At 33.9% G+C, this 26,284-nt stretch overlaps 1 long non-coding RNA gene across 2 annotated transcripts in view; it reads left to right on the top strand.

The window, feature by feature from the left end:
* The window catches only part of LOC115292011, a 273,961-nt gene that overhangs the window by 84,519 nt on the left and 163,158 nt on the right, over positions 1–26,284 (top strand). Inside the window, exons 5-6 of one of the 2 annotated variants that reach the window (XR_003908751.1) lie at positions 19,656–19,710; positions 20,188–20,411. This is a non-coding gene — a long non-coding RNA (uncharacterized LOC115292011). Of the gene's footprint in view, positions 1–19,655; positions 19,711–20,187; positions 20,412–26,284 lie in introns of those variants that run through there. The other variant, XR_003908752.1, reaches the window with a different exon arrangement.

The following is a 26,284-nucleotide window of genomic DNA, read 5'->3' as shown; positions in this document are numbered from 1 at the left end:
TATGTATTTTGCATTAATGCGAACCTAGATCTAATATTCAGGAACATCATTTTACATTGTTAATATTATTTCTAGCTATAGACTGTCTAGCTGCCATGAGGTGCCTACAGGGGTGATTTCAGAAGCACTTGAAGAGCCCTCTGCCCCTTCAGATATAGTCCTCATCTGCTCTCTGACTCTTCTCATTTCTTGATCCTGTGAGATGGCTATTTGATTGAAAGATCGCAATCCAAACACCCATTAAAGAGAAGCCATAGAGACTTCATTCTTCAGTAATGAGTTATGAGCAAATGCGAAATTTGGAAAATAGAACAACCATACATTTGAGCATGGTTTTTGGAGGAAATTGTCAGCTCTCAGGGCATAATTAATTCTTGTCAATTATAGGTAAATATATTTATTTGATCAGTTTTTATAGCCTTTTGCTACTGATTCCCTTAATCCCAAAAAAGGCAGTACTGGCCATTCAATTGTAAGCTTTTTGAGGGTAGAGGCTGCCTCTTAATCACCTTTATACCCTTCCCTTGTCCCTAGCAGTTAACAGGGCCATGCAGAGAGAGAAGAAAGAAAGAGATGGATAAACATATCACTACCACAAAGGGTATATTCCAAAGTAGGAAATGGGTAAAGACAAGGCAGTTGGGAACACCAAAATCAATGACCCATAAAAATATGTGATACCATAAAATAATATGAAGAGTGGAAAAAAAGAGAGAGTCTGTGTCCAGGATTCTTCTTTGGATGGAGGCTTTGTAACAACAAGAATGTTTTCTCCATAAGACACTGGAAAGTCACAGACAATGGAAGAAAAGATTCCAGGAGCCCTAAACCTGATGTTAAGTTTATGCATGCTGTTTTTAGGCCAAAATAACATCTCTTTAGAGTCCCAGCTTTAGAGGAAATTCACAGACCTAAAAGTACACGTGACATGTTCATTACTCAAGCAAATTAATCCATTATGGAAATTAGAGTATTCTTTTGCAAACTAAAGTCTAAATACCAACTGAAAGAAGTTATAAAAACAAGTGATTTGGGGGAGCATTGTGAGATTGCCTTTCACAAAGAAAACCGTACATTTGCTTTAATAAAAATAAATATGTTAGCTTTAATTTTATTTTATTATAAATAAAAATAAGTAGTTTCCAAAAAGTAGAAGGAAAATGTTTGACCAAGGCCAGGGATTTATCTCATCAACAAATGGCTACATAAACTCATGTTCTGCTAAGCCTTTCAGAACAATTACCATTTTTAGCTTAGCAGGAATGGATAACAGAAGAGTGTACTTTCCAAATGAAGACTAAGCCATCTCAATAAATATAAGCCATTTATATAAAATAATACTTCAAATACATAAAGTAGAATTAAAATATGTAAAGTAGCATTTCATTTAAAGAAAAACTTCACAGGACTAATATTAAAATGCGAATGTGATTTTATATGTCAACATATATGAGTTATAAGGTAATTCTGGTTTATAATATTTATCTTTTTTAAGATTCACATGCCGTGCACCTACAGGTGGAGCCATCAGTAGGTGGCAATGTGTTTATTATGTCCCGAAATGAGTTGAAGGGGCAGATGGTAATATTGAATACAAATATGCAGTGGAGATGTAAAAGGCTTTTCCTATACTAATTCAACTTTTTATAAGCAAAATATTAGGATACAGCTATGTAAATTTTAAATTTGCATGTTGGAAACAAATAGCAAATAGAGCATTTTTCCACTAGCAGAAGGTTATGCTTAAAACATTAACATTTAAATTGCATGAATTTTAATAGTGTCTCTAAACAATGTGCTTTCTGGCATTTATTCAGGAACTGAGTAACACACACTATACTTGTTCTGGTCAAAAGTTTTCTGGGAACCCTCTCTTGCTGGTGTGCTTATGTCTTCTGAAAACCATGGGATAAAGGATCAAAGAATACGCTAAAATCAAGTGCTGATTATTAGCCCACCTTAATTTCTTTTGTTTTTTAATGTTTATTTATTTTGAGGGAGAGTGCACACATGCAAGTGGGGGAGGGGCAGTGAGAGAGAGGGAGGGAGAGAGAGAATCCCAAACAGGTTCTATACTCAGTGCAGAGCCAACATGGAGATCAGTCCCATGACTGGGAGATCATGACCTGAGCTGAAACCAAGAGTTGGACTCTTAACCAACTGAGCCACTCAGGTGCCCCTACCTCATCGTATATTTTTAATGTTTATTGAATATAATACACATACAGAATTGTGCATATTTAAGTATAGAGCTTAATCAATTTTCTCAAATGGTAAATCTATGCACCCGTCCACAGATTAAATAATAGGAAACTACCAGCCACATAGAAACCTCCCCTTACTTCCGTCTAGGCACAAGGTACCCCCTTCCTACTACTACATCCCCAGGATAACCACTATCCTGATATCTAACAGCATAGTTTAGTGCCTTTTGTTTTTATACTTTATATAAAGTCACATAGTGTGTATTCTTTTGTATTCATCTTCTTATGCTTAACACTATGTTTGAGTCATCCATATTATTACTTCTAATTGTATGCCATTCATTCTTATTGTTAAATAGTATTCCTTTGTGCTTTATTCAATGGTTGATGATCTTTTGTGTAATTTCCAATTTGCAGCTGTTATGAAAGTGCTTCTGTGAGTATTCTAGTACACATCTTTTGGTGAACAGGTATATGCACATTTGTTCAGTATAGACCTAGGAGTGAATTTGTTGGGTCATAGATTATGTCTTTAGCTTTAGTATAAGGCTAAATAATGCTTTCCAGAGTTCTTATGCCTTGATTTTTTTTAATGTTTATTTATTTTTGAGAAGGAGAGCATGAGCAGGGGAGGGGCAGAGAGAGAGGGAAACAGAGGATCTGAAGCAAGCTCTGTGCTGAGAGCAGAGAGACTGATGTCGGGTTCAAAATCATGAATGGTGAGATTATGACCTGAGCCAAAATCAGATGCTTAACCAACTGAGCCACCGAGTAACCCCAACATGTACCTTGATTTTTTAAACAACTAACACTAAGGTATGTTATCTACCTGGTCTACAGTATTTCTGATTCAGTCTGAAATTATAGACAAACTCCCAGTTATTTTAGATGAAACTATTTGAGGTCAATAATTTCAGGCTAAAATAAAGTCCTATAGAGTAAAGAAATTATCTAACCTACTTTGTGTACCCCCAAATAAATGATTCTTATATCTTTATTTTGGTGATGTTTCTTGTCCAAACAAATGGAATGGGTATAGTATGTATAGGAAAATGGCAATTGTGGCTACCACCACTCTAGTATACATTATATTTTCTTAGTGCTTTTCTCAGGAATCTCAGGTATTATTATCCTCATTATATATGTAGGAAAATTGACTTTCAGGTTATGTGACTGTGCAAAGTGAGAGACAATGCAGGGATTTAGCTTAAGTCTTTTCTGATTCCAAAGCTCAGACTTTCTACTCTGCCAAGTGCCTCTCACAGCATTATGCCTCCTGGTGACTCCTTGTCATGCTGCCTGACTTAATACTAGCTCTTCCTGCACATAGAGGGAGTTAAATGTGAACCTCATTGTGGGTTGATTCTGTCATGTTAATTAAGAGTGGTTGCTCTCTGATAGTTTCCCACTACTTTTCATAATGAAAACATAAGCAATATGAAAAATAATCTGAAATGTTTCACAATCTGCTCCACATTATCAATATATACGAATGTAGTATTCTAGACACAGCCACACATAGACACAGAAAAATTCTATTTTGTTTTCTTCTTTGTGTTTTTAGTAATGGTCATAGTTACATATGTTCAAATATTGTAAGTGGAAATCTCAATCTTGTGTCTTCAAGATCTCCTCCTGTTCTGTGAAGATATAAGCAAAGGCAGTGCTGTCTGTGACCATGACTCTAAAGGCTGCGTCTTCTTCCTTAATATTTAGGTTGCAGATTGGATTACAACTAGAGTCACTAGTCACAGACATCTCCGCAGATTGCCATTCTTTCTCTCCTCTTGTAGTCTCATCATTTTGCTCAACATGTACCATTGCACTTGTACTTTCATGTTCCAAGTTGCCTGTGTGTTTTAAATGTTTCTACTGCACATTGACTCCACTTCATTTCATCATACAGCTACTGCCTGAATGTCCATCTTTTGTACCCATCAAACTTGTGGAGTTTGATGAAGCAAATAATGTTAGTAGACTCCAATGTCAGTACTCTGGCTTCATTCCATGACCTCCAACTTGGTGATCCTCTCATGCTATTTAATGCTAATTATGACTTTAAATGATGTAGGTGAGATGTTCAAAGAATTAAATGTGATTAATATAAAAGATCCAAATCTCTCATGGACATAAAGTAGATTACACAGTATCTTCATTCTATACGCCTTTACTTTCATCTGAAATAATTTCCTTTACATTTTCATTTTTATCATAATTAAGAAATTATGCTGAATGGCCACATTTGCCCTAAGCATGAATAGAATTAAATCACTGGACTGTCATTCTCCCTAAAGAACAAATCTTTGCCCTTGAAAAGGTATCCATTGAGTATCATATCGTTTTGTCCTTGGTTCTGCACCAGTCACTATTGTCAGCAACGTTTGAATGAAAGGAGAGGGAACTTCCTATACATTCGGAAGGATAGAAAATTAAGTAATTCAGAACTATGATTTAAAATTATCCCAGGAGGCTAGAATACTTTACCAAACAAATGGAATAAAATTAAAAATAGAAACATAGAGAGCTATGAATTTAAATACAAATGATTAACTATGTATATAGAAGTTGTGAATGCCTAACGAAAGAAATTGCTATAAAGATTTGGTGGATTTAGTTCACCTGGAATGAATTATTAGCCAATGCAATGCCAGTACAATCCTTCCCCATTTTGTTTACTGTTATAAAGCATTACTATGTATCTGACATTTTACTAGGCAATTTTACATATTACCTGCAGAAGATAAATAAAAACTTCAAGTGGTAAATCCTTACATCTAGCTTAAAATGAAAGCATATCACATGGAAGCAATTAACTGAAGGTATTTATTTAGGGAGTTAAACTAAAGCATTCCAAGGACATTCTTTTCTGGGCATCTAATGAGTTTAAGAATATAATAAAGAACTATGTGTTCACTAATTCTTTCTTTGACTATATCCTCTTATATTCCATTTGTTCCAGCCAAAGATTTTGCAGTCTTGGCTATTATATGTAAGCATTTTCTGACATATCTGATCTACCAGTGGTTTATATTGTTGAAGAAATATTTCTAATTCCACCTACACTGTTGAAGAAATATTTCTAACAACCGATGTCTGTAAGTTGCTCCAGATATAATCATGGAAAATTTTTCCTTAAGAAAAGTTTTCTTTTTAAATACACAAGTTCCTTGTCAAGTATTTGATGAAAATGGTGGGGTTATGCATCAAAAAAAAAATAAAACAGATGATTTCAAACTGGAAATGCTGATAGCTATTAGTCAAGTCTCCCTCATCTATAAAAGGAGCTTACTGTTGTCTTTGTAAAACTTTACAGTTGTGAGTAGAATTACGCCATATAAGTGCGTTAGCATAGTTTGCTTCAGAATATACTTCCTAAGGTAGGTAAATACATGTATCTATATAGCACATTGGATAAACTCATTCAACCTTAGCTGGGATCACGCTTGGTCAGGAATGCTGTGGAAGTGACTCTTACCTTGGATCTCAGATTATACATGGCGAACTCGTCAGTCTTAGAAAGGACAAGATTAAATGATCCCATGTTTCTGGACCATCTGAATATGATTAAATGTTAATTAGTTAAGCTCCACATATCATTATTAATACTGTTCTGGTTTCCATTACCATGCGTTGATCCAACAAAACATAAATTGAGTCTATTTATAGATCCAGTGGCATATTTGAGCACTTGAACGAAATGGTGTTTGATGATTATTCCATGTGAAAAAAAATTCTTAGCATAAAATCTTTGTACTCAGTAAATCTTATAAGGCATGTCTTGTACTCTTATTTAAGGGAGTGGGATTTTTGTATGCATCTTATGAACAGTATGAGGATGGCCCTTAGGGTCCCACGAATTTGAACCACTTTTGGATAATTTTTAAGAAGCTTTCACAAAGCTACCAAAATTATTCAAAATTGATTTTCCTCAGTGTAACATGGGTATCTATGAGAAGTAAGACTAGAAATAAATTTTTACTGAATTATATCCCTTTGGAATATTTTAAAGTTGCATGCAGCAACTGTATTCTCTTTCTGGAATATATAGATAAGAAAGATCACAATTCCCCTCTCTTTGGAATATAAAATGGGTTGCCATAAAGGAATAATGAGTGAAAGTTCAAGATCATGTAGTCGGAGAGACTGCACGTCAGAAATTAAATCCATCCTTAGTTCAGTAGACCAGGACAAACAATAGCTAGATGTTGAAGGAAGTGTGTGTGAAAATATACTGAGGCAATTTGAGTAGGGAAATCATGAGAACAGAAACAGTTTATGAACTCCTAGGAACATAAAGATGTAGGATATTTTAAAAGATTCAAAGAATAGCATTCTTCTGTGAGCATTCTGCTTTCTGTTAAAAAAGGTTTAAAAAAAGCTGTGCATTTTGTTTTCTCTTTGTACAAACCTGCACATTGAAAACAAAACTCCTTATATTTCTTGAAAATTCTGCCTCGTGCCCACTTAAAATTTTGCTCATTTGCTGTTATTTAAATTTTAAATCTTTGAGTTCCTTTGCAAATAAATGTCAGGTAGGGAAACAAGAATATGTTTAGTTAGGCAAATTTATACCTATCTTTTAGACCTCTTTCACTTTGGAAACAATTTGCCTACAAAATTTATAATATTGAAATTTTTGGAGTTATGTGTTAAATGGATTCTTTTTTACAGGGACTCACACTCTTCATTATAAAACAATTCGTTCTTACTTTCTCTTAGTTAATTGTATATTTGAGCATCCTGGAATCAAGTCCTCTTAGGCTTGAAAAGAACATTAAACATTATATAGCTCATTTACTCTTATATCACTGAGTCTTCAGCATTTCTGCTAAATATCTGTGTGGCCTGAATCAATACTTCAGTGAATGTGAACATATTACCTTTTAAGATGGTCTATTATTTCTTTGAAGAGTCTGATCTATCAAAAAGTTCTTATCATTAAACAAAATCTCTCTCTGACAAAATTGGGGGTCCACTTCTCTTCAAGTGTTTGCATGTTGCCATCTGGCCCCTACCCTACATCTGTTGAGTCTTCTCGGGTCTTTCTTGAATCTACAGGTCTTTCTACTGCAAATTGTTTTGAACCTTTTTGCCACCTTTGTCTCTTTCCTCTGGTCACTGTTGTTGATATACATTATGTTAAGTGTGACATTTGTATCTGATAACAATTGTCCAGAACAAAGTAGAAGGAATTTCCATTTTGCTGGTTTTCTTAGAATAGACTAAAATACCATTAGACTTTTTAGTGACCATATTTCTTGTTTCTTATGCGTGGCGTTTACTGTTTATGAAAACCTTGCACCTTCATATTAAAAATCTGCCAGAACTTGTATTCAGCAGGCAATTTGGGTCTATCAAGTAATCTTTCCTACGTTCAAATATTCACCTTTACAAGTTATTGTGCCCGAATTTAAGGTTGGAGGCACAGAAAGAAATAATTCACTTTGCATTTTTAGTTTTTTCAATTTTTATCCTCTGTGGTGGGTTAGAACGTTTTAAAGAAAAGTGAAAATAAGGTCACCGCAATACAAATAAGAAGTGCTACACATTTGAAAGAGTACCTTTAGCTAGTATATCTACCTCATTTGGACTAAAAGTATAGCTTCTTTGACATTTTTATCAGGTGCAAATTTTGAAGAAACTTCATTTCTTTTACTTTCTATGCTTTCCTTTAAGACTTATAGAAAGCAGCCATGAAAATAGTAACTATTAGGAAGGGAAACACAACTTTTAAAGTTTTAGTGCTAGTTGTTTTTCATTCTGAATTCTACTTGGATCAAAGTAAGTGGGGTTTTTTTGTTTTGTTTTGTTTATTTGTTTTTGCTCTTTTTTAAATAAAGAGCTCTTATTCAAATCCTATACACGTTCTCTTTTTTTGTGCTGTTAATTTTGGAAATCCCAACCAAGAATAGTTATATCAATGTTTGTGTATGCCAATCTGGTCTTTATATGTAAAACCAAAATAAAATAAATACTTTTTTTAAGTTTTACTTATTTATTTTGAGAGAGACAGAGACAGTGTGAGCAGGGAAGGATAGAGAGAGAGGGAGAGAGAGAGAATCCCAAGCAGGCTCCACACTGTCAGTGCAGAGCCTAATGCGGGGCTCAAACCCATGAAACCATAAAGCCATGACCTGAACTGAAACCAAGAGTCAGACACTTAACATACTGAAGCACCCAGGTACCCCAAAAATGAATGTTTTGAAAGTCAGTGGAATAATCAAGTGAAAGGAATCACTTTTGGTGATGGTGGTCCTTCCAGGATTTGTCAGATAATTTTAGCCACAAAAGTTACCTGAAACAATATCTACATTGACTCAGAAATACAAGAGCCATTAACTCTAAAGCACAATTCAAATTATGTATTTGCTCTGACCCACTGGAATCAATAACAGCTGGTAAAAAAAAAAAAAAAAGGACATCCTAGTCATTAGTGTGAAGGCCAGATCTGAGAAAAGATTTCATAAAAAGCATGTATTTACAGAGACGAAGGTAAAAATTAGAAATAATAGCTAACTGCAAGAGGAGTTTTCTATAAAATGTAATAAACATGTGCTATCACTCTTTAAAGTCACATATAAGTAATGAAGAGCACCGTTAACAATTTTAAATCACTTATCTATATCCCTGTGTATAATACACCTAGAAGCTATCTCTGAGATATCCAATTATGTGCTATACTGATGCAGTTCCTTTAAACCAGTGATTTACTCATTTTTTACAAATGAGAATTGTTCCAGTCCTAAATAAGTACTTTTGGCAACTCAAAGCACATTTAAATTAATCTGGAAAACAAAAGACTAAATATAATCATAACATTATTAGCACTTTTACCTTAGTGTGTATTATTCTAATCACTTAATAACAACTAATAACAGCACTTATCATTTGAATAAACAAAATATTGCTTTGTTTTGACAACAGAGGTACACATATATCATAGTTGCATTAAATTTAATCGAAATCAATTACAGTGACTCAGAAAAGAAGAGTGAAAGATTTTTTTTTTTAGGGGGAGTGCAGAGAGAGAATGAATCCTAAGTAGGCTCAATGCCTCGCAACACTGAGATCATGATCTGAGCCAAAATCAAGATTCAGATGTTTGACCAACTGAACAACCTAGGTGCCCTGAGTGAGAGATTTTAAATAGTGTCAGGACCTGATATTTCACTTAATAAGTGTAAGTTCCAAGGTTTGACTCCATTGTAGTTCAAAGGTAGTTCGTATTTAAGTAATGCAGCGTATAAATATATAATTCTCAAGATATTATTCATGCATTTTGCTGTTATAGGAAAAAAGTAAGGCACTTTTACTATTTTACCTATAGTATCTCATACTTACATAGCACTAATTGCCAAATATTATTTTATATGTATGAAATATGATAGTATGCACAAAATTAGCTAACCAAAAATATGATGAATTTCCAAGATGAAAAACCTGAGGTACAGAGGGCTAAGTATCTTGCTGAAAGTCACCATTTTCATGTAATTGACCACAAGCAACTTGGCTTCAAAATCTTCCCTCTTAACTAAACTATATTTACATAGTACATAAGTAAGTTTACATGTACAGGTTCACTATACAAGTTATTTCATGTCTTTTGGTTGTTTGACTTTCTGAAATTTATATATTTTATAGGAATTACCTGGTCATCATAGCCTAGGGTGCCATAACAAAATACCATAGACTGGTTTTCTTAAACAACAGAAATTGATTTTATCACAGTTCTGGAAGCTGTGAATCAAGATGAAGGGTGAACATGATTCGTTTCTGGTAAGAGCCTTCCTCCTGGCTTGTAAATGGCCAGCCTCTCCCCATGTTTTCAGAGAGCAAGGAGAGAGAAAGCAAGCTATATGGTATCTCTTCTTATGAAAATACTAATCCTGAGATGCCTGGGTGGCTCAGTGGGCTAAACACCTGACTCTTGGTTTTGGCTCGGATCAAGATCTCCTGTTTCCTGGGATTAAGCCCCGCCCTGGGCGGGCACTAACTGTGTAGAGCCTGACTAGGATTCTCTTCTCTCTGCCTGTCCCCCACCCCCACTTCTGCTCACAATCATACACACTTTCTCTCTCCCTCTCTCTCAAAAAAATGAACTTTAAAAAAGAAAAATAAAAACACTAATCCCATCATTAGGGATTCACTTCATGAAAATGGCTAAACCTAATTATTTCCAAAAGACTCTCTCTCTAAATACTGTTTCTTTGGCTTCAACATATAAATTTTGTGGTACCCAATTCCGCCCAAAGCAATAGTAGGTTGTAAATGTCTGAAGCCATGGACCATGTTTTTTGAACTTTATATCTTCATAACTCTTGCAATAGAGCTTTACATAATTTTGGCTCAATAAAGTTATGAATTGCTTATTAAAAACTGATGATAAAAATCACCATTATTTTTAAGCTAATTTTTCCTGATTTCAAACCTAGGAAATATATCTTAAGATTACCATGTAGTTTATTGACTTAACTGAAATATTTTTAAAATTACATCAAGACAACAAGGAGAAACTAAGACTTCTACCACCAGGTAGAAGGCCTGCCTATGTATATGAGAGTAGAAAACTGAGGTTTGTCTAAATAAAAATACTCGGACAGGTTCTCTGTTTTCAAAGATTGTGCTTTTGCAATTTTATAACATGAAATAGAAGAATCATAACATTTCAGAACTAAAGAAGACTTTAGAAAACTGTATCATTCCCTATCAGTATAATAAACTACTCAAAACTTAAATGTTTTCACAACATTCATTTATTTAACTCAGAATTCTGCTGGAAAGTTCTAGTCTGAACTGGACTTGGCTGATCTCATTTGGGCTCACCCATATGCTTGCAGTTAGTTAGCAAGTTAGTCTGAGACTGTGTGGATGGTTGCTGACATGTCTTTTGAACAAGCTATGCTTGTTCATATGTTAGGGTTCTTAGCCCAGTAAGAGGGGACAAGTCCAAATGGGCAGGCGCTGTTCAAATCTACTTGTATCACAATTGCTACTGTCCCACCATCCAAAGCAAAGTACATGGTTATACTCAGAGTCAGTGTGGAAAAACCTACCCAAGGATATGGATACTGGGGAGCTGAAACAAATTGGAGGCTATTTCTGCACTGACCCTTCACAGTAACCCTCTGGAATTACCTCATTGTCATCACATTTGAGGGAATTAAGATTGTGAATAGTTAAGTGATTTAAGCAAGGATACAAACTAATTGGTATGTTGTCCTGATCCAAAAAAATGTGGAATTTTAGGTCCATTTATGTACCAAGTCAATTTGAACAATGTCCCCTCTGTGTATTAAAATTTTTGTTGGATAATTTTTATTCTCTTCTAATTGAAGTTGAATATAATTAAACTGATTATCTAAACCCAAATCATCACAAATCAAGGTTGTTATTTTTGTCTAAGAGGGTTCTATAAATATACCAAATTTTAAAATGATAAAGAGGGATCAGTTTCATACTTAAAGAATACTTAAATATTGATCATCTCTCTTGTGATATTTTGTTACCTTAAATTATTCTAAATAATTTTTTCTTTAAATCTTATGAGCTGTGAAAAAAAAGATTCAAAAAATATAAGCTGTTTAGAGAATATAACTATAAAACAACATCTTAATGTTAGCTGTACTTTTAGTATGTTAGTTAATGAATTGGGCATCTTTGCTGACACTAAACATTTTTCTGAATGTATGGTTTATGCTAACATTTGTGGTATTAATGTGAGTGCTTAGACTTTTGCTGGATATTTATGATAATTGCTAATGAACTTGATTGTAGTCAAGGGCTTGGGATCTGTCACAAAAAATAAAAAAACTACACAGTTTTTGATTATTACTAATATAATAGGAGATTTGGGGAAAGTCATAGAGACATCAGACATAGAGAAAAACAGTTCAGCTATTTTGAAGCTCATCTAAAGGCAAGAGTTAGCTTAAATAAACCTAGAATTAGGTCCAATGCTCATTAATAGCATTCATTTTATTGTTTTCTTGACCATATTGTAAGATTGCATTAGTCACCTAGGGCTGCCATGGCAAATACCACAAACTGAGTGGCTTACAAGAGGAATTTATTTTCTCACAATACAAGAAGGTTCAGATTAAGTTATTGGTGGCTTTGGAGTCTTAGGAGGTCTGTCTCCTTGGATTTCTCCTCTCTCTGCCTTCCCACTGTAACCTCACATGGTCTTTTCTCTCTGTGATCATTTCTCTCTTTTTTAAATCTATTTATATTTAATGAAGAGGCATTAGAGAAATTTTTGCCTACCTTTGTATTGTGGCTGCTTATGTATTTGTATTATTTTGAGACGGCAATGTTCTCATGCTCACTCATTCTGTGGGTTCCTGATGTGTGCGTGGTCTTCTCCAGAACCATGCTCCCGCAGTGCGCAGTGGCCAGAAGCACCCAGCTGCCAGCTGCTTCCTGTGGCAGAGCACCCATCTCAGCTGGTGTTGTAGTAGATTGCCTTCAATTCCTGGGTATTTAGCGGGGCAAGTAAGAGAAAGCTACATATGGCTTCTCGGATTCATACGTACAGACCAATATGAGAAAGTACATGTTTATAGACACATTGTAAATGATAAAATAGCACAGTTTTTGTCCTTGAACATCATAAAGCTTCTTACTTTCAAAATAAGAGGCCGGTTATAATTTACCAAACACTTTAAAACAATACTTGAAGAAGTAACAATCTTATTTAGAAAGAAACTCTTCCATTTGTTTAATTGTTTTTAATGTTTTATTTAATTTTGAGAGAGAGCACATGCGAGCAGACCACAAACAGAGAGAGGGGGACAGAAGATAAAAGGAGGCTTTACAGTGAGAGTAGCAAGCCTGATGCAGGACTCGAATTCACGAACTATGAGAAAATGACCTGAGCTGAAGTTGGGCACTCAAGTGACAGAGCCACCTAGGATCCCCCCATGATTCGTTTAATTTCAGAAATGAATTTCCAATTCTTGTTTTGTATTTCAAGAATTCTAGGTAACATCTATATGAGAACAGTTGAGACTTTTTTTTTTTTTGAGATTTTACATCATTTAGTCCCTCAAAGACCATGCAAGTTGAGAATGGAGAGAGAGAGACAGACACAGAGAGATGTTCTTTAAATTAGGAATAAATTAAAAAAAAGCAGAATTTAATTCACATATTCATCCAAGGTCATCTTATTAAATGTACTGACCATCTCTTCTTCTCTAAAAGTGTTTATGACTGTGGGGTAGGTCTACAAGCAACATAGGGAATCTAAGATGAGTCACTCAGCACTTTAATATGTACACTGTCTGATGTAACTGAGTTTTATAGAACTGGTAACACTTTGACAGTATGTATTTTTAAAAACATCTTTTTACAAAAGTCTTAAAGCATTTGAAACATTGAAAGCTCAAAAGAAAAAGTTAGAAATCTCAAGCAGTGGGAAGCATAGATCAATTTGGGAATAATTACTTCAATTATTTCTAATAAAATCATTTTGTATTAAGTGAAAATAGTCTTAAGTTTTAAACATTCATTGAGGATTAAGAGTGGCAGGCTCCAGCCTTTATATTTCCATTAAAAAAATGAGCCCTATTATCCATATTGAGTTAATAGACTTTTGTAGTTTTTTTTTTTCTTTTAGATAAAGGAAAGTATATAATTGCTTAGACTAATCAAGAAGGACAGCTAAATTCATTTTCTTTAATCCACATTGCAATTAAAAAAAAAACCACCTAAAAATATAGACGACAAATTCTTTCCATTGGTCATAGATTTTGTAATGGATTCCAACCCAACATTTTTACTCCCGTTGTAATACTGTCTAGTTTCATTTACTTGGGAATGATCTTTAGGATTGTAATGGTCATGAACACAGATTCTGGGGCCCGTTTCAAATTTTAACTCATAAACTGCCAAGCTATGTGACCTTGGGCAATTCATCTAAACTTTCTGTGTTTCAATTTCCATCTCTACTTCACAAGAATAATAATAGTACCCATCTTATAGTATTGTTATCAGGATCAAATAAATCAATATATTTGAAGTATATGGAACTGTCTGTCACATAATTAGTGTTATTTGAATTTAGCTGTTGTTATTAGTTCCTTGCAGCTCTAAGGTTTTATGATTCTATGATCCTCTCTATTGCCTTCTTTAAATGGAACTGTAAGCTATTGATAGATGCTTTGTGTTTTACTGCATTTTATAAGCATTGACCTCATGCTACAAATAATGTAACTGCTTATAATTTATAAAATGTGTCTTAATAGAGCACCTTCTGCAAAAGGTGCTGTTTAACTGAAAATTCTATCTTGGGCTTGTAGCAGTTAAGAGCCACAAGTCCAAGTATCAAAATAGGTCATTTTTTTTTCTCCAACTTCAAATATATATGTATGTGTATGTATACACACACACACACACACACACACACACACACACACACACACATATATGCTGACAAATGATATATGGATAGAAATGTCTGATTCCTCTGCAATGTGCAACTGTTGAAAATCTTTAGCCAAAGGAGGAAGACCCTTCTGGAACAGCGCAAGTATATCTCTCTGTTAGAGTTTTCTTTTCTTTGTGAGCAGTTCAGATTTTAGTAATAATTTTTAATTTTTTCCTAAGGTAGTCTTATGCAGGTCTGACTTTGTTCAAAGTTCAAAATTTAAGGCAGAGATTTTATTAATTTTGTTTTTGTGTTTCTGATACTTCTGTATGTAAGAAGTTTCAATTTTCCCTAATGTGACTTCTAAATTATTGGGTAAAAGCTACTTTTTCTTTGGTTAGAATATCTGACTACAAAATATAGTAGCAATTCTCATTTTTTATTTTGAACCATGTAGATGTGTCACCTTTTCAAATATTTTAATCAATAATTTAAAAATGCAGAAGAAACAAAAAGATATTTCCTAAATTAAAGAATTTGTCTTAATGTGTAAGTCAGTTTTAATAAAATATAAATATTAAATGAAGTTTTAATAAAGGCCTCTCCACTCAAGAGTTTTATTTTTAACTATTTTGTTTTCACATTCCTGTAGTCCACATGACCCAAATTTAAAAAAAGAAATTAAATTACATTGTGTATCCTAAATTTTTCTTCACTTTCATAAAAACGTTATAAATCAACTGGACACTTAGGCGACAGAGTGGAAGCATAACTTGATCTTCCATTCAGGGACAGTAAAGCTTGAAGGATGCCAAATTCCCTCACAATAGAAAAAGGATTCCCTAGAAGCTGACACAATGTCTGACAATCTTACAATTAGCATTGTCCCTTGAGGGCTTTGTGGAGACAACCAGTTTAATTAGGTTAAGGCATTATATTTCCCGGGTAAATCATTTGCTACTCAAACACAATAGCATGAATTTTTCCATCTTATTAAAACTCATTAACACACAGCAGAACCCCGAGGAAATGACATGAGATAGAAAACAAGCATATGTCTCAGAGAAATGAAGAGGTACAGAAAGGTCAGATTCATAGGAATTGCCAGGTCCCAATGGGCATTTCTAAACCAAAAGGGAGCATCGTGAGGTTTCAGTAATCTCTTGTGGTTTCTCCTAAATTCTTTATCATATTAATATTCCTTGGGTTAAGACTTTTTATGTTATTTTCCATTTTTGTTTCTCTTTTGTTGGTTTTAATAACTGGTCCTTTAAAACAAGAACCACCTTTGGGGTGCCTGGGTGGCTTAGATGACTACGGTCCAACTTCACCTCAGGTCGTGATCTCACAGTTCACGAGCCTGCTTCAGTTTTGTGTCTCCCTCTCTCTCTGCCTCACCCCCACTCGTGCTCATCTCTCACAAAAATAAACATTGAAAAAAATTTTTTAAATAATAAAAAGTTTAAAAAATAAAATCACCCACATTTGATTTGATCTAGTATTATCTGGTTAGCCATGATTGTGTGTTGTCATTCTGTCCTTGTATTGCTATAAGAATTTGCTTTTGCCATGCATATCTGCAAGTTTCCATTGACTGTTCATTTTAAAAAATAATGAACAAAAACAAAAAAAAAACCAGGAGGCAAGACAGTAATGACACACCAATGTATGGAACCCCAAACATGAATAATAAATAAATCAGTTATATTTTTTAATGAATATTAAAGTGATATAGACTTATTTTTGGCTACACATAGCCATTAAATATACTGAAAATTTCTTAGTTAAAAACAAATAACATAAAATCAGACCAAATAAAATACAACCAGCAACAATCTTAAGAATTTAAGAAATTAAAGAACAAACAAAATATTTTTAAAAACCCAAAATAGCTGAAATCCAGAGGAATAAATTGATCCTAAAGCTGCAAAACTCCTGGGGGAATTTTGTAGCATCTAAAATAAGAGATCTGCATTTTGTTAAATATGCACAAATAGGAGACAAGTCCTTTATCCATGTAATGTCAGAATTCGAACTGAATTCTTTATTTAAAGTGAAATTTTCAATGAGTTTGTCCTTAGTAAAAGAATAGACCAGCAAAATCTAACTCACCAACAAAGTAAGAAAACAAGGAGAGTCCTCTATCTTGGATTAGGGTCTTAATGAAAACAAAATTAAAATCAAAATCATTTATTTAAAAAAATGGTAACTGAAGGCCAACTTGCATGCAGGTTTGGTGTTCAACATTATACTCTTTACCTAATGTTTGTACATATTCTGGCACAAGCAATGCTATGCTGTAAACTTAACATGAAAAGATGCCAGATTAGGACATTCTGTGTCACTGGTTAAAATAAAACACAAATTCTCTCTCAAACAATCATATCAGGTAAAAAAAACAAAACAAAACAAAAAACAGAATCACACCAAGCTCAATTATTTTTATCTTATGAATGTAAGGATGGCTTTCAATGGAAAATCAATCAAGATAATGTACTATATTGAGAAATTACATCATCATATCAGTTGATGGAGAAAAGTCATTTAATAAAATCAAACATCTCTTCATGATTGACCCTTTTAGAAAACTAGTAATGGAAATAACACTTTAGAAACTTCATAAAAGGCATGTCCAAAAAATCTGAATCTAACAAAATACTTGATGGTGAAACTCTGAATGCTCTTTCCTTTATGATCTCTTAATGCTTCTTCCCTTAAAGAATAAGATGAGGATATCCATTCTTAGCACTTCTGTTTAGCATTATAAAAGAAGGCTTAGTCAATGCAATAAGGAAAGAAAAACAAATAAATGGTATATGGATTGGAAAAGAAAAATTAAGTTTCCCTATTCACAAATAACATGCTTGTCTCTATGCAGAATCCCAAAGATGGGGGGAAAAAAAAACCCTCCACAATTCTTAGAAGTAATAAATGAGTTTCCAATGACACAAAGTCAACATGAATAAAAATCAATAATACTATTTTCTAGCAATGAAGAAAAGGACACTAATCTTAAAAACACTATTTACACTATTCCCCCCAAATGATATACTTAGATATATATGTAACAAAATATCTAGAAGGATCTGTATGCAAAGACCCAAGTAGAGGAAATATATAGTATTCATAAGTTAGGAGGTTGAGCATAGTAAAGATGACAATTTTATTGGACGTAATTAGGAGCAAATTAGATGCTGCCGAAGATATCAGTGAACCTGAAGACATAACAATAAGATTACTCCAAAATGAAAAAGAAGAAAATAAGGACCACAAAAGAAGTGATCAAAACCTCAGTGACTTGTGAGGGAAACATCAAGTGATATAACACACATTTAATTAAAATCCCAGAAGAGAGAGAGATGTGAGGAGAGAAAAATATTTGAGGAAATTATATCTGAAAGAAGGTGGAAAAAAAAGGATGAAAACTATAAACTGAGTTTCCAAGATACTCAGTGAACACACATACAAATTTCATATCAGAAGATAATCAAATTGATAACTACTAACAATAAAGAAAATAACAGAACACTCAGGTCAACAAAAGGTATATCAAATATATGAGACCAAAGATAAGAATTACTGTAGTCTTTTCTTCAGAAACTGTGCAAAACAGAAAATATTGTTAAAGTGTGGAAGTAGTGTGTGTGGTGGGGGGAACACATGGAATTTTATATCCAGAGAAAACGTATTTCAAGACCAAAGTTAAATTTTTTTTTCAGGAAAACACAGTATCAGGAGAATTATTGCCAACATACACACACTACAAGAAATGTCAAAGGAAATTCTTTGTAATAGAAGAAGAAAACTGGGATGTATACAGGGAATGAAATTCTTTTCTCATTTCAAAATTGTTATTGACTATTTAAACTAACAGCACAAGTGATTTATTTTGATCTTCAAAACAGATGAAGCTAAAATGTATGAAAACAACACGAAGGGCAGGAGAGGGAAATGGTGATACAATGTAAGCCTCTTATATGTGAAATATTATAATACTATTTGAAAATAAATTATGCTAAACCTATAAATCTTCAAGAAAACCCCCAGAAAATAATAAAAGGAGTCTTAGCTAAATAGCCATTAATAGAGATAAAATGGGATACTGAAAAAAATACTCTGTTGACTGAAAGCCTTACCTACAACATAAAGTTGATTAACACATTTTGCATGTTATATGTATAATATATTATATTCATAAAATAAAAAGAAAATGGCATTAAGAAAAATAAGGAAGGGAAAACACATTTATAGTACTGTACTATAAGATAAAAAATCCATGTGTAAGTGGACACACACATTTTAAACCCATGTTCTTCCAGGGTCAACTATATTATCTCATTGGATTCCAAACAAAGAACAAAACAAAACAAAACAAAACAAACAAACAAAACAATGACAAATGCCCAAAACCCAGGGTCCCCCATTTTACAAATGAGAAAACCAGGACTCTAAAAAGTTAGATAATTTCCCCTGTCAGAAAAGTTAACTTTAAAGCAATATCAGGCAAATGGCAGGAAATGAAAATAAGTCATGTAGAAAACTGAATGTGAGTTAGCAGTTCTCTGCCATCAAAATAATCACAGTGGTTCTGTAAAGGAAGGGCAGAGAACCGGAGCTCGGTTGGTTACCTGTTCTCTGCATATGAAACTTTAAGAGTCATGTGAGCTGAACTCAGTGTCACATCTAAACAGGGCCAGACGTCTTGAATGGCTTCAGAGGCCTGATTCACTACTGCATCCTGGCACTCAGGGCGTCCTGGGCATAGAGTGTATGTTAAATATATATTTATATAATACATAAATGCATAATAGCATGAAAACATGAATGTGTGATTTCCTAAGGATATAACTTTTTTGATGTCTTATTATATGTATCTTCCTGGTCACTTTTGAAATCATATTAAAAATTTTTGGCAAGATATGAGATTTGATTTTGGTTTAGTTTTTGCTAATACCTTTCATTGATGAGTTTGTCGTTGCTCTTCAATCAATAATTATATAACAAAACTGTTCAAAATTGCTTTGTGTATTATTTTAATAAACCTTTATCAAAATCATTATAAGTTAGATATTTTTTCATTTTTGCAGATGAGGAAAATAAGGGACCAGAGAGATTAAACATCTTGTCTATGGTTGCACAGCTGTGAGTATCTAGAATTTTGCCCTATTTTCCCAAGCCCATGACTTACATGGTTCTATAACCACATATGGAGTCATATTTAATCCATTTTACCTTTTTGAAAAATGCTTACTACAAAAGCTTCAAATTATTCTGAAGTCTAAAGTAAAAATCCCTTTTGCTTAGGGAGATATATGTATATATGGGTGAGAGAGAAAGACACACCAAGGCCAAAGAAGAGATTTTTTTTGGTCCTTTTCCCTCTTTTCTCTAGTAGCCACCGACTGGTACAATTTAGAGTCTGCATGAACTGAGCCACCTATTTTGGTGGAGTGTGGGGAAGAGTGAATCACACAGCCCAGCAAAAAGCATTGTTGTGTATATTCATGTTCACCCAACCCTACTCAGAATTCTATATTTCTCTGTTATGCTCACTACTCTATTCTCAGAAGTGTCTATTGTATATTTTTTAGTTTTCTAATATGCTCAATCTCTGCCTAGGTACCAAGACATTGCTGTTGCCAGATAAACTCATATTCTATAGAGAATATAAAAGTGGTCAGATGGGTGATCTCTGCTATCCCCATCAGTGAATCTGCCCACCAGCCTGGATTTGCTTCCACACTACCTGGAAGAAGAGCAGAACATTAAGGCTTTCTGACTTTATAATTAAAGAAAACATTTTTGGGGGCCCTAAAACCTTCATGAGTTTTTATGAGCTCCTAAAACTGTTCCTAATGTTCTAAGGAGTAAGTAGGTTCTGGGGAAGAGCCTTTATCACTATCAAATACTAATCCTTCTGGGTGCACTGGATTGTATCTCCTCCCACCTGCACAAAGAGTTTGGTTTGGTTCCCTCTTCTCACTATATCAGCTACTTTTTTAATACTGGAATTTTGTCACTATAATGAAAACAAGTTATCAGGTCTCTTAGTTTTAAAACAAACAAAAAGAACCAACCACAGAGCATTTATTCCTTTTCTTCCACCTGTTGCTAGCCACCGTTTCCACCTCCATTCAGAGATAAGCTTCCCTCAGTTCTGCCTTTCTCTGAGACTCATCAAACATTTTTAATAATGATTATTTTCCTCTATTGATTTATAGTAATGCAGTATTCTTTTGACTGTTATCCAAAGGAATTTCACTGCCTCTGCCCTCTAGTATAAACAAATACAAGCAGTGACAGTAAAAATCGTTGCCTTTTTCACAATCTTTAATTTCTGCCAGGAATCTCTTATACATATCTTGTTGAATGTAACCCTCAATATTTCATAGGTTTGTATAATATTATGATATTAAAAATGACATGCTTTAAATTTCAAGTTCCAGAGCACTGCTTAAGATTATCTCTTCTTCTTCTTCTCTCCCCTACTTGTGTATGCTCTCTCTAAAATAGCAAATAAATAAATAAATACATTCCAAGTCCCATTTTTTTCTCAGAAGAATATAAAAAAATGCTATTTGTAGATCAACTTTTTATCCTGTAATTTTGTTAAAATCACATAATTTTGAGTTGTTTCCAAAAAAAATTCCTTTGGATTTGCTACATATACAGTCCTGTCATCTATAAATAAAGATGAATTAATCTCTTCCTTTCCAAAATGCAAGTCTTTTCACTTTTTGCTAAATAAAGTGGTGAGAGCCTATATCCTTTTCTTGTTCCTGAGCTTGAGGGAAGTATTCAGTTTTTCAACCTGAAGTAGAAATTAGTTGTAGAATTTGATAGATTTCCATTAACAGATTGATGAAATTATTTTCTAATCTTAGTTGCTGAGAATTTATGGGACTGACTGTTTTGTTACATGTCACAATTTACTTCTTGGCCTTTCTAATTATTTTTGATTAGCTGCTGGGTGTTGTGTTTTATGTTGTTGAGTGCTTAGATTTTGTGATCTTTCCTTAAAGATTGTTGTACTTTTCCTGGAAGACTAATTATTATGGATCAGTTCAATCCTTTTGAGGCTTATTTTAAGATTTGACTAGTCTTTACTCTAGGGTTAAGTTAGTTCTCCTACTCAGGTATGGCTCTCTGGGATCTCTGCTGACTGCCCTGGGGATTATCAGGGACAGTCCTTTCAGTTGGTCAAGTTGAGTGTCTCCTTTCCCTATTTGAGCTCTCGGAATCCCATAGTTTACAGCATAGGGTCATTTTTTGCCTGGTCTCATGGAGTTTTGCTGTATGCACATATGGTTTAGTTTTAGCAATAGACTCAAAGGGATTACTATGAAGATTCCTAATGTTCCCTTTAAAAAATTTTTTTTTCATCTGGAATTTTGCCTTTCAACTTCTGGTTACCTTACACTCCCTGAACTGTAGTATTTTTTTCTTTATTCAGTGATATCACTGTGCCTGGCTTGTGATTGTCCTCATTCTACCAGAGTCCTGATTGTGCCTCCAGAAGGAGAACCAGTGTGCATAGGGCTCATTTCTATCATTTCCCTTTTTTCACGGATCGCAGTTTTACACTGTATTTTCCAATATCTGAAAACAGGCATTTGATGTATTTTGTCCAGTTTTCTAGTTGTTTCCAGTAGGAAGTTCAGTATAGACCCTACTACCTTACTATGGTTGGAAGTAGAAATCTTGTTACATTTTTTAAAATATATTTTATTTTTTAGAGCCATTTTAGGTTCACAGCAAAATTGAGTGAAATTGGGAGATTTCTCAAAAACACATGCATAATCTTCTCCATTTTCAACATCCTTTGCCTGAGTGGTATATTTATTCTAATTAATAAACCTATATTAACAAATCATTATCACCCAGGTCCATAGTTTATATCAGGATTCACATTTGGTGTTGTACATTTTATGAGGTTAGAAAATATATAATGACATGGTTGGTGTTAGTGATCCAGATTTAGGTCATTTTAATAGGTGTGTAGTGATATCTAACTGTTATTTTACTTTGTATTTCCCTGATGGCATACAGTAAAGGGTATCTTCTCAGAGGCTTATTTGCCATCTCCATATCTTCTTGGTGAGATGTATGTTAAACTCTTTAGTCCATTTTTTTAAGTTCATTTATTTATTTTGAGAGGGAGAAAGCATGAGCATGTCAGTGGGTGAGGGGCAAAGAGAGGGAGAGAGAAAGAATCCCAAGCAGACTCCCAGCCTTCAGTGCAGAGACAAGTAGCTCAGACTTATGAACTCAAGCAAGAGGTCATGACTTGAGCGGAAACCACGAGTCTGACAATTAACTGAATGAACCACCCCAGGCGACCCCCTCTCCTTTTTTTAAGTGCTCTTTAACCTGTCTCTTATATTGAATTATTTTCTTATTGTTGAGTTTTAAGAGTTCTTCATGTATTTTGCATAATACTCCTTTATCAGATATATCTTTTTTAAGTATTTTCTCCCTGTAAATTATATGTGAATTCTCCTAATTCTCATGGCATTTTCTGTAGCAGAGTGTAAGTTTATAATTTCAATGAAGTCCAGCTTATCAAGTCTACAGAAAGCAAGACTGAGAGAAACAGGGAATGACTATGTCAATTGATTTCTCTTTGAGTGACTTTAACTTATATAGGGCTTATATGAATGTATGTGGAATCACCATTAAGCAGCATATTTATTAACGTGGACATATGTTTTCAAGTGAAAAGAATAATGTGGCATGAGGCTCTCTGTGTACAGAAAAAGTCAGATGCCAGTCTTTCTTTTAGTTCTGTAGCACTGAGCAAGTTTTTCACCCTCTCTCTTTTTTGGTTCTCACATCTATAAACTGGGAATAATAATAACGACGTCCTAGAATTGTTGAGAGATTTAAATGAATTGTTATGTGTAAAGACATTTAAAATAGAGCCAGGCAGATCTGAAAATGGTTTGATAAATATTAGTTACTATTTTTCTCTCTGTCTTTGTTGTACTCTTATTTCTGATCCTTCTACAATATGTATAATTTTGTTGTAATATGTACAACTTGTGTGGTATAAAAATTATTTAAAAATTAAATATGAAAAATACTATGAATACATGTAGAACAAGTCGAGATATTTCCTAAAAATGTAAAAGTTCTTGCATTTTTACCAAACTTTGAATATTAAGGTTATGAAATGTTGTGGCTAACATGGTATCTCTATAAGAGGATGGAAATTGGGATTCTGTGCAAGACTTTGCTAAGAGATTGGTTGGTTTGGATTAGCAATCTAATTTTCTGTCTGAGCTTTGCAGTATCTACAGGGTTCTACTGAAGTGCCTCTGGGGTTGGGCAGGAAATGAAGGGAGAATGAATAAGTGTGGGGTCCAAGACTCTCCTCCTCCTTTTTTTTTTTCTTTTGACTTGGGCAACTTCATTTTTATCAGTTTTTTTATAGTACAGTCCTGGAAAAAAAAACTGGAAAACAACTGTAATGGATCAAACAGAATATATCCTACAAATATTTGAAGCACATCAATCCTCTGAAGATGACTCATATGAACAATGAGAAAGATATGTGCAATGAGCAGAAGAGACTTTTCATGGAATAAACACTACTTGTCAATTTCATGAGAATGACTAATGAGAACATTTTTAATAAGACTGAAAACCATGATGACCCAAGATCTAATTATTATCGAAAACTTCTGAATTTTATAGTGAGTATCATCACATTTCTTAGTCTCTAGACAAAAATTATTATCGGGTTGTCTCTTATGTTCTTAGAATTTTGAAATTTAAGTAACCGTGAAGTATGTCAGTGCCAGTTTTCACAAAACATCTTGACTTTAAAAGAACCTGTGGAAGTCGTTGTCCCAAAAGGAGAGACTTTTCCAGACACGACTCACTGAAACTCATTTGCCAGCTCAAGTTGGAGTCTCAGAGCCTCTTTGTAATGCTAAGATTATAAACCAGATGCCTCCAATCAAGATCAATTCCAGGAAATGCTGGCCCAGCTTATATTAAAAAAATGCTCAGAACTTTTTGGACTATACTCATCTATTCATGATGACTTAGAATTAGAAGGAAAAGGATCTTTCTTTAGAAATCATTCAGTATTTCTCAAAAATCTTTTGACATCACATCTTTATTAACCCAGTAAGTGTGAATTAAAGGTGGATTTATAGAGGTGGCAATTTTGCAGGATCTCTAATTCAGCTGGAGGCCTTGATAAGTGGCCGGTACTTTATCATGAAGGCTAATAGGCACGTTGCAGAAAGTGTGTTTTCTCCCTTCTACCAACTAGTATCCTTCTGATGATACAGTCTGGAAGCTTCTTTCTTCAAACCAGAATAATGGGATTTTCTAAATGGCAGATAAATAGCTCTTTCTATCTTTCAAGTAATTAAAGCAAAAGGAACTATAGAGAGAAAAGGTCAGATGGCAGTTTTTAGGGTTTATGCATAGAGACACGCCAACAACAGTATGGATAAGCAGTAAAGCAACAGTAGTATGAACAGAAGGTTCAGGGGAATTAGAATAGAGCAGAACAGTCTAATAGCCCAGAAACAAAAACAGAAGAAAAACAGAAAAAGAAAGAAATCTAGTAAGAAGCAATATACATGAGACATTTTTGTCTATCTAAAGATTAATTTACTTGCAGAGGGATAGCACAGTTTGCTGCAAACATAACACTGTAGGAAGAGAAGTACAATCTAGTTAGCAGGACCAGGGACCAGGAAGTGAAGGGATGGACTGAGACAAAGAGCTAGTCGCCATACTGGAAAGCTGTTTCCATTTCTCTAGGGTAGGAGGAATGATGGTTAAAATGGATTTTAAATTGTACATTGTCTTATCTATACTTGCAATGAAATTGAGCACATTTGATTAAACTGCTTCTTTTAATAATAATTTATCCATACTTCAGTGACTAAGAAATTCTGAAATCATTTATTTTTATCTAAGCCCTTGTTTAAGAGTATTAAAATAGCTATTTGTTTTTAAGGATGCTGTCATATCTCTGCTAATAACATTTCTATTTGTAATAGAAACAAATGAATACAGTTAGACCCAAAGTTTTCCTGTGGTCTAGAACATTGACCGTTCACTTTTTCTAGAAGTAACTTCTGCCTCATTCTATTGAAATGACTAGGATATTTTATGTAGTGACTTTTTCATTGGTGCCTACTAGACAATAAATGTTTATTGATAGAATGAAAGATGGGTTTATTTCTCAACCACCTGCAATGTTTCCATACTACATGTTAAATATTGATACATAAGAGATCTCTAAAACATTACTAATTTAAATAAAACTGGTACTTGTGTTTTTCTTCCTGAATGGGTTTTCTAGTCCAGAAATTTAAGCTGGTTTACTTGTATATGAATTTAATAAGCTAAAAAAAAGGAGGTTCTTCTTACATTTTCATAATTTCAGCCCATTTCCAAAATTCACTTTGTTGGAATTGCCTCACCAAAAGCAAATCAATGCCTGGCTCAAGTTAACATGATATGCTTGAAAAAAAAATATAGTCAAAGTAGCACAGCTGATTGTAACTGTAGGCATAGTTGATAGCTGAGGTATGTAAAGTCTTATCTTGAATTTGCAAATGACTTAGAAACAAAAGTGGAAAAGCCATTAGTTATTAAAAGTACTATCATTCAAGGTGTGTTGTTTCACCTATAAGTTTTGATGACTAAGGAATAGTGATCCCCTCATTGTCTTAACTCTCCAGATAAC

The sequence above is a fragment of the Suricata suricatta genome, chromosome 5, assembly GCF_006229205.1.
Source record: "Suricata suricatta isolate VVHF042 chromosome 5, meerkat_22Aug2017_6uvM2_HiC, whole genome shotgun sequence".
NCBI lineage: Eukaryota > Metazoa > Chordata > Mammalia > Carnivora > Herpestidae > Suricata > Suricata suricatta.
Note: the sequence above shows the minus strand (reverse complement) of the source record. Positions and strands in the feature narration are given on the sequence as shown.